This window comes from Chaetura pelagica, unplaced genomic scaffold (genome assembly GCF_000747805.2).
Source record: "Chaetura pelagica isolate M959 unplaced genomic scaffold, ChaPel_1.0 scaffold90, whole genome shotgun sequence".
NCBI lineage: Eukaryota > Metazoa > Chordata > Aves > Apodiformes > Apodidae > Chaetura > Chaetura pelagica.
In genome coordinates, this window is record NW_009953496.1 from 5,749,189 (window position 1) to 5,757,925 (window position 8,737).

The following is an 8,737-nucleotide window of genomic DNA, read 5'->3' on the forward strand; positions in this document are numbered from 1 at the left end:
TTGAAAACACATTTACCCTGCTTTAGATCTTAGATCCATAGGATCTTAGATCCTAGACCATATCTGAGCTCACAGTTGTGGATTTCCCCCATCCTACCTAAATCTTCCATAACTCTGGATGCAACTCTGAAATACTTTGAAATATTAAAAAAATGAGAAAATTAAAATTGATATAAGCATATAAACATACCAGACTCACTTCAAATTTTTGTTCATAGTATATTGGTTAACAATTGTTCTTTTTTACAAGAACATATTCCTGTGCGGAAGCCAACGGAACCATTACTATCAAAAAGAGACAGAGTCTTGTTTCAAATTATATCAGTTTCTCAGAAATCAAGATTACTGAAAAATAAGTATGTCAAAAAGTGAGATGTCAGAGACCAAAAACTGGACCTCAGGTCCAGATGAGGTCTAGGATGCATGTTTTACTCTAAGATGTCTACCTAAACATATGATCCTCCACAAATGAAAAGCTGAAAACTTCCAGCACTTAGATATACACATTTTCTGTCCCTGTGTCAGGACGGGAGAATCACATCCATACACAGACTTGAGTTGCGGGAAATAGCATGAAGAACACACAAATTGACATTCAATAAATTCAGTAAAAAGTGTGGATACAGAAACACAGCAAAAGGGAATGACTAATATTACAGCTCTGAATTCTCTCCGTTATGAACAAAAATCTTGGGAAAAACAAGCTAACTGAAAAAAAAACAACAGAGACCATTAGAGAGAAAATCATGAGTAAAAAAAATGAGTGGGGGAGGGAAGGAGAAAAAAGGAAACAGACACTGAAGACAAAACAGGAAAAGAGGGTCATGATTTGTGTAGTAGCCAAAAAACTGCAGTGAGGCCAGAGAAGGGGGAAGGGTGGGAAGACACCAGAATCCCAGTATAGGCTAAATTCCATTGTAGAGGCTACTGGAAAGAACATAAGATCTCCAGCGGATGGTCCTTCAATTGCTAGGCCACAGGAGATCCAGTAACTAATATTTCACCCTCATATAAAAATCCTGCCCAATAAAGTAATTTAAGCACAGAAGAATTCATGCAAGAAAGGGCAAATGCACACCTATAGAACTGGGAAAAGTAAAACCTTACCTGCTACCCTTAGGACAAATCTTTCCACAGAAAAAAATCTCCTCAAGAGCATAAAATCTCCTACTCAAGTGCCTCACAAGAGGCAATATTTTAAGGACTTTTCTAGCAGATTCTTTATTTTTGTACAGTTATTTCATTAAAAGCTTCTAGACCTGTTTTAAGATTTAAACAGAGGGCTCCTTCCCTTGCACTTGAAATTATTTATGTATTTATTTTTAAGGAGTGAATGTTTGCTTTAGGTTGTCTAATTGATTAAATGAAAAGCTGTACTTACTGGAAGACTGTGTTACTGTATCCTCAAGTCCTAATATGCCAATTCCAATTAGCTCACTTTTGCTTTTCAGGCATATCTAAACACACGTGTCTTTCGGTTCCATTCAATACCAAGATTTGAGGCACAACATTTCAACAATTTAGCTATATCTTTAACTCAGCAGTTCCTACCTAGTAAGCTGCTTTGTGGTTTTTAAAACACATTAATTATATTCCATTTAGTTTTTGTTGAAGGGAAATGCTTTGTGGTAATTATAAAATTGGCTACTCTTTAAAAATATTTCTGGTTTGACAAAAAATAATTTTAGAGAGATACTTGGGCTCTCTAAGGAGAATGTGAAACACAAGACACACTAGGAAAGTAGTGGAACACAAACAAAAAGAGGTTTTCAGGCCTCCTCTCTTACATACTAGTATCAAGTAGCTCAAGATGTTCCATTTACATAGACAACATCACAGTCTTTCATTTACTTTTCATGGTTCAAGGACAATCCCAAGCACAATTAAAGGTTGGATGGAGAATGGACTGAGAACAGCCCTGAGAAAAAGGACGTGGGTGTGTTGGCTGATAAAAAGCTCAACAAGAGCCGGTGATGGGCACTTGCAGCCCAGAAAGCCAAACGTGTCCTGGGCTGTGTAAAAAAAGAAGTGTAGCCAGTAGGTCAAGGGAGGGGATTCTCCTCCTCTACTTAGCTTTCATGAGACCCCATCTGCAGTACTGTGTCCAGTTCTGGAGCCCCCAACACAGGAAGGACATGAAGCTGTTGGAGTAAGCCCAGAGGAGGGCCACAAAGATGACCAAAGGGCTGGAGCACCTCTCTGACGAAGACAGGCTGAAAGAATTGGGGCTGTTTAGCCTCAAGAAAAGAAGGCTCAGGGGAGACCTCATAGTAGCCTTCCAGTACCTGAAAGGGCTACAGGAAAGCTGGGGAGGGGCTTTTCTGCAAGGGTGTGTAGTGATAGGACGAGGGGCAATGGTTTCAAAATGACAAAGGGCATATTTAGACTGGATACTGGGAAGAAATTATATACTGTGAGGGTGGTGAGACACTGGAACAGGTTGGCCAGGGCGGTTGTGGATGCCCCTCCTCCCCGGAAGTGTTCAAGGCCAGGTTGGATATGACTTGTAGCAACCTGCTCTAGTGGGAGATGTCCCTGCCCATGCAGGGGGATTGGATCTAGATGATCTTTAAGGTCCCTTCCAACCCAAACCATTCTATTAATCTATTATTCTGTTTTAGTTGAAACCCAGAGGTCATTCCTTTCAAAAAATGTAAGAGACAGTCCACAGGATAAGTTGTTTTGCTTAGACAATAGCAATACTTCCAAACTTGGCCTAGAAAAACAAGTTGGAGACATCTTTTTGATGTGTTTATATTATTAGATCCTCTAGATGGGCACAAAAATTGTACTACATGTACAGGTTGTCAGTACTGTCAGATGTGGGAGTTATGAAAAGTAGAAGTTATGAAATGAGCTTTTTTGCTTTTAAAATTATAACCTGGAACAGAAGTATTCCCAGCTCAATTTCCACTGATACAACTACAGTATAAGCTAAAAGTTTGTTCTCATCAAGTGGCAGAACACTTTCCTTTTTGAACAATCCAAGCTCATACATGTGCCAGGTCCTGCTCTTGGGCCACAACAACCCCCTGCAATGCTACAGGCTTGGGGAAGTGTGGCTGGAAAGCTGCCTGGAAGAAAAGGACCTGGGGGTTCTGATTGACAAGCAGCCAAATATGAGCCAGCAGTGTGCCCAGGTGGCCAAGAAAGCCAATGGCATCCTGGCTTGTATTAGAAATAGTGTAACCAGCAGAAGTAGAGAGGCAATTGTCCCCCTGTACTCAGCACTGGCCGAGGTTCACACCTGGAGTATCGTGACCAGTTTTGGGCACCTCAATTCAAGAGAGATCTCGAGGTGCTGGAGCAAGTACAAAGGAGGGCAATGAAGTGGGTGAAGGGCCTAGAGAAAAAAAAAAATCTTATGAAGAATGCTTGAAGGAGATGGGAACGTTTAAGAAAGAGGAGGCTGAGGGGAGACCTCATCAGTCTCTACAACTACCTGAAAGGACATTGTAGAGAGGTTGGTGCTGGTCTCTTCTCACAGATAATTAGTGACAGAACATGAGGGAATGGCTTCAAGCTGCAACAGGGGAGGTTTAGACTGGACATTAGGAAAAAAGATTTCACTGAAAGAGTGGTTAGACACTGGAATAGGCTGCCCAGGGAGGTGGTGGAGTCACCATCCTTGGATGTGTTTAAGGGTCATTTGGATGTGGTGTTGGTGGATATGGTTTAGGGGAGAACTTTGTAGAGTAGGGATGATGGTTGGACTTGATGATACCAAGGGCCTTTTACAACCTGAGTAGTTCTATGATTCTATGACATCCCTAAAAATTTTTGGTCAAATCTGAGTCTAGAGGAGACAGATGCCACTAGCTATACATTCCAATTCAAGAAATAGAATTCACCAGTTAAGCCCAGATGAACTAAATTATCATCTGCATTAGGTGAAGAAAGGCTTTTGTGTTGGCAGATTCCTTTTATGAGGCACTGCTGTCATGAAATTATTTCCTGCAACTTCATTAATCACCATGACCACATTAATATAAGCAAGTCAATATTTGAAGTAAAATGAATATGCAGTCTTTTTTCTGCAAAGAAAAATTGTGGTATTTCTCAAGCATTACTTATGCCAATTAAAACAATGTTTCATTATCTTCTTTAATGAAGGAGAATGGATTTTAAACTGCACATCTACAAAATACAGTGCAACACTTCAAATAAAATTTGTAATTATTAAAGTAAGCCTACCAGAAAAAGAAAGCAGAAAAGTAACTTAAGGCATTCCTTTTAAGATAATACAGGTAAGTAATACAACATGCTTGGTGTAACTTCCAAATAAGAGATTCAAATTGTTGAAAAGACAAAAATAATTCTTCATCTCAGGAAGGTTATAGAAACCAAAATATTGTGCCATACTTCACATAAAATGCAAAGTATGCTAAGCTATTAAAAAATATTTCCAAACAGTTGAGAATGTATACAATTCATATTCTGAAAGCACATTACTAACTTGTGTTACCCCATGCTAAGATGCATAGATAAGCCTTTTAAATGATATATATATATAGCACCATATAATAGACACATTTAGATGGAAGTGGTGAAAAAATAATTATGTTGGAGCACAAGGTTCCATAATCCTATAACAGGAAACAGAGTCCTTCAAATTCCCAAGACATAGCAACAAGGCTGTTTAAAGCTATGATGCGTGGTCTTTGCCATTTGCAACACACAGACAACCCTTCCCAGTGCGTGTTAGTTTCATGTATAAACATCTTTATCATCCTCTTTTCTCCTCTCTCCCCATTTGTATTTTCACTTAATCTTATTTACTTTTTTTAGAATCCTCCTGATTATCAATTAAGTCCTATGCCTTCCACTCTTAATTCCACCACCATTGCTAGAAAGCAAGGGTCCTAAACAGTGTCAAAAGCTTGGGTTACATCCAGACAGTTTAATATTTCACCTGAACAAAAATAAGTGATTCAAAATGCAAGCTGGATATTTCTTTCAAATCGTATCCACAGGATAATACGCAAAATGAGCTGTCCACCAAATTATGTTAATGATTTTATTTGCTAACTGACAAAATCAAATGTAGTCTTTAAAAGTTGTTCAACTAACCACAAATTATGCCACAGGCAAATACGGAACATCAATGAAACAGCTTCAGAAACACAAAATGCACTTCTGTAGCTAATTTATAAATCAGAGTTATACTACTACCTAGTATCGTGGATCTGATGCTGCTCAAAGCAACTGGAAACCACTACAGCAAATATACCACAAAAATGTCCTGGGAGGCTGAAACAAGAGGAATTCAATTCTCTCTTTTCTGTGCATTACAACATATGTTCCAGTTAGTGTAACACTCTCAATAATTGGAAAAGTGACATAAATCCTCTTAGGACCAAAAGATAATCAAATCTGAGAATGGTATAAATCACCAGCTCTTTCTACTTTAATCTCCCAAAGTATCTTGTTCTGAAACACGTCGATTGATTATGTTCTTGATCCATCATCTATGAAGACCTCTGCATTCCCTAACTGAAGAGATTACATGCATCAAAAACCAACACTAGAACTCCTTTCATAATAAATCTCCTCCAGAACAGCCCCCAATTAATGGGGATGAAAGTGGAAGGCCTTGATACTTTTAGAAGAACCTGCGTGACAAAAAGCCCAAGACAAAGTGTATCTCTAGAAGAAAAGGACTGTACGCTCTGTTGATGTTGTCAGTGACCTCCTTTAAACTGCCACGGCTGGGATGAATAGCCTAAGTCACCAATCCATTTTATGACTGCTCAATCTGAGCTAGGGTTTAAGCAGCATGCCATGCTGCACACGCTACGTTCATCTGACTGCAAATTAAGATATGCAGAGAGCTGCACTCTTCTCATGTCCAGCAGACAAAGAATATCCCTCATCTCTCTAATTAAAGAACACATTTATTTAAAGAGTACAATTTCCAATTCAAAGAATTAACATAAAATTGTAAGGAGTAATGCAGAATCTAAATTTTTCAACTCTGAGTAGGTTTTACTCTGCAGACCTCATGCAGATGTGGTGGAAATACCACATTCTTTTTCTTCTCAATATTGATCATGACACTACTTTAAGCATTTCCTCCAACTAATCCTATGTACATCCTTTAGTAAATGAAAATAAAGTCAGTAGGAAAAAAAACAATTTTCAAAAGAAAAGCTGTACAAGGAAAATATACCATTTGTCTTTTCATTAATTCCTAGCAATACAGGCTTGAAAAAAAAATAACACTTCAGTCTCTTGGAAATTGTGCAATATTTCTACTTCTTAGTGTTTAATCCCTTCCGGAAACAACATAGCATGGAAAAAAAGAATGCAAACAAATTTTAAGCAGCAATTTTTTCTTCTAGTTCCAAGGACTTTGCTGAGAGTGATCCAAGAAAAGCCTTTAATACTTAAATTTTAAGTTGATGGAACAAGCTAGTATTTTAAACACTCTTTAGAAAAAAAGCTAAGGAAATAGCTCTTTGTATCACTGTGTTTTTAAAATTATTTTAGGTTGCTTTAGGTGCTTAAACAGATTTGACAGCTAGTTTTCAAATATTAAAGTATTATTTATAATAAAAATATTAATTATTGAAGTCACCATAAGATTCTGTAAAGCTGTGTTCTAAAAGTGTCCAAAATTGTCATTTGAGACATCTGTGAAAGCCCTTCTAAAGTATTCAGTTTAGTCTTTCAGGAATAAAGTGGATTTTTTTTTTTTTTCCAGAAAAGGATGACCAGGAAACATGAAGTTTTACATATGGCAAAGCAAAAAAAATCCTCAAGATTAGATGCTAACTTTGAGTTATATTCTAAATAGAGCTAATGATCACTTGATGGACTGAAACAGGATTGTTGCATTTCTTAAACAACTAGAATACATATTTGAATATATTGTACAAGCTAATTTAAAATCAATTGTCCTGTGGCCAGTATTCATTTATCAAGGCCAGTATTCATTTATCAAGTCCATCAATAAGCATATGAAAAAACTTGTTCTCTACAGTCAGCACAGCTTGTGAAAAGGCATTTCTCAGGATTCACTAAACACACTGGTCGTACTAATGTGAAGATAAAACTGTTTTAAACTGATTTCTATTGGTTGGAACTAATGCTCTATCAAACAGTATGCATATACCTGCATTGTTTTAATTATTTTTGTCAAGAAACATCCATTTCTTTTTGTTCAGTAATTGTTACAATTTATTTCAGCAGAATGCAATGCTAATATTACATTTGGCACAGCTGTTGTGATAATCAATTACTTATGCAGTCAGGCTATTATTTACATACTTAGTTCTATTAACTTCACTTTATCATGTTGAATGATAACAGTTATTTTTATTTGTGAATAACAGAATCATACTGTTTAGAACAAAGTTGGAATTTGTTTTCAAAACATAGCATAAATCATAAAAACTACACCAGTGAGATAAATTTGCAAAGATACACAGTTAGGTATGTACAAAATGCATCAATATCCTCAGATCGGATTTCAAAACTAACCATATTGAACAGAAATAATGACCCACTTTTTAAATTAAGAGTGCACTTGGTCTTGTTGAATTTCATGCCATTGGCCTCAGCCCATCGACCCAGCCGGTTCAGGTCCTCCTGCAGGTTCTTCATACCCTCCAGCAGATCAACACTGCCCCCCAGCTTGGTGTCATCTGCAAACTTACTGAAGGTGGACTCAAACCCCACATTCAGGTCATCAGTAAAGATGCTGAATAGGACTGGGCCCAGTACTGATCCCTGGGGGACACTGCTGGTCACTGGATGCAGCTCCATTCACCATCACTCTCTGGGCCTGGTCATCCAACCAGTTTTTGAGCCAGCGAAGGGTGCACCTGCCCAAGCCATGGATTGCTGGCTTCTCCAGGAGGATGCTGTGGGAAACCATGTCAAAGGCCTTGCTGAAGTCGAGGCAGACCACATCCACAGCCTTCCCCTCATCCACTAGGCAGGTCACCCAGTCATAGAAGATGAGATTGGACAGGCAGGACTTTCCTTTCCTAAACCCATGTTGGCTGGACCTGATCCCCTGGTTGTCTTCTACATGCCTCTTCATGGGACTCAGGATGACCTGTTCCATAATCCTGCCAGGCACAGAGGTCAGGCTGACAGGCCTATAGTTCCCCAGATTCTCCTTCCAGCCCTTCTTGTGGATGGGTGTCACATGGGCCAACCTCCAATCATCTGGGACCTCCCCAGTCAGCCAGGACACCAAACAACTTCAGAAACTAACATAATTATAAAGGAAGAACTGTAAAACTAATACAACCATTATATTTTGAGCCAGAAGCCTGATTTCCAGCATTTTGGTATTTCAGACAATTCATTTAGCTACATCAATAGCTGCTGCCATCACATTTTTGACTGTAGAATGAACATGTTCTAAACACATCCCAAAATAGTATAGACTTGGCCACTGGAAAGAAGCTCTGTCAAACTTTTTTCCCATTACACAACTAGATTCTTGAATCTTCTGAAAGTACAAACAGCAAACAGGTTAGGAGACTAACTCTAGGCAGAAAGATCAGCATTTCAGCCCAATTCCTGATTAAAATATGCTCTTAGCAACAGATTTGCTTCTGGTATGAACAGGCAGCATGATAATGCACACACACACACCTCTCCACCCCAGCTTTAATCTTGCTATCACCAGTAGGAAATGGCATATGCCAAAAAAATGAGTTCTGATCCCTACAGGATACATGATCAATTTTCTATATTTTTCTAACTTAAACTTTAATGTAAT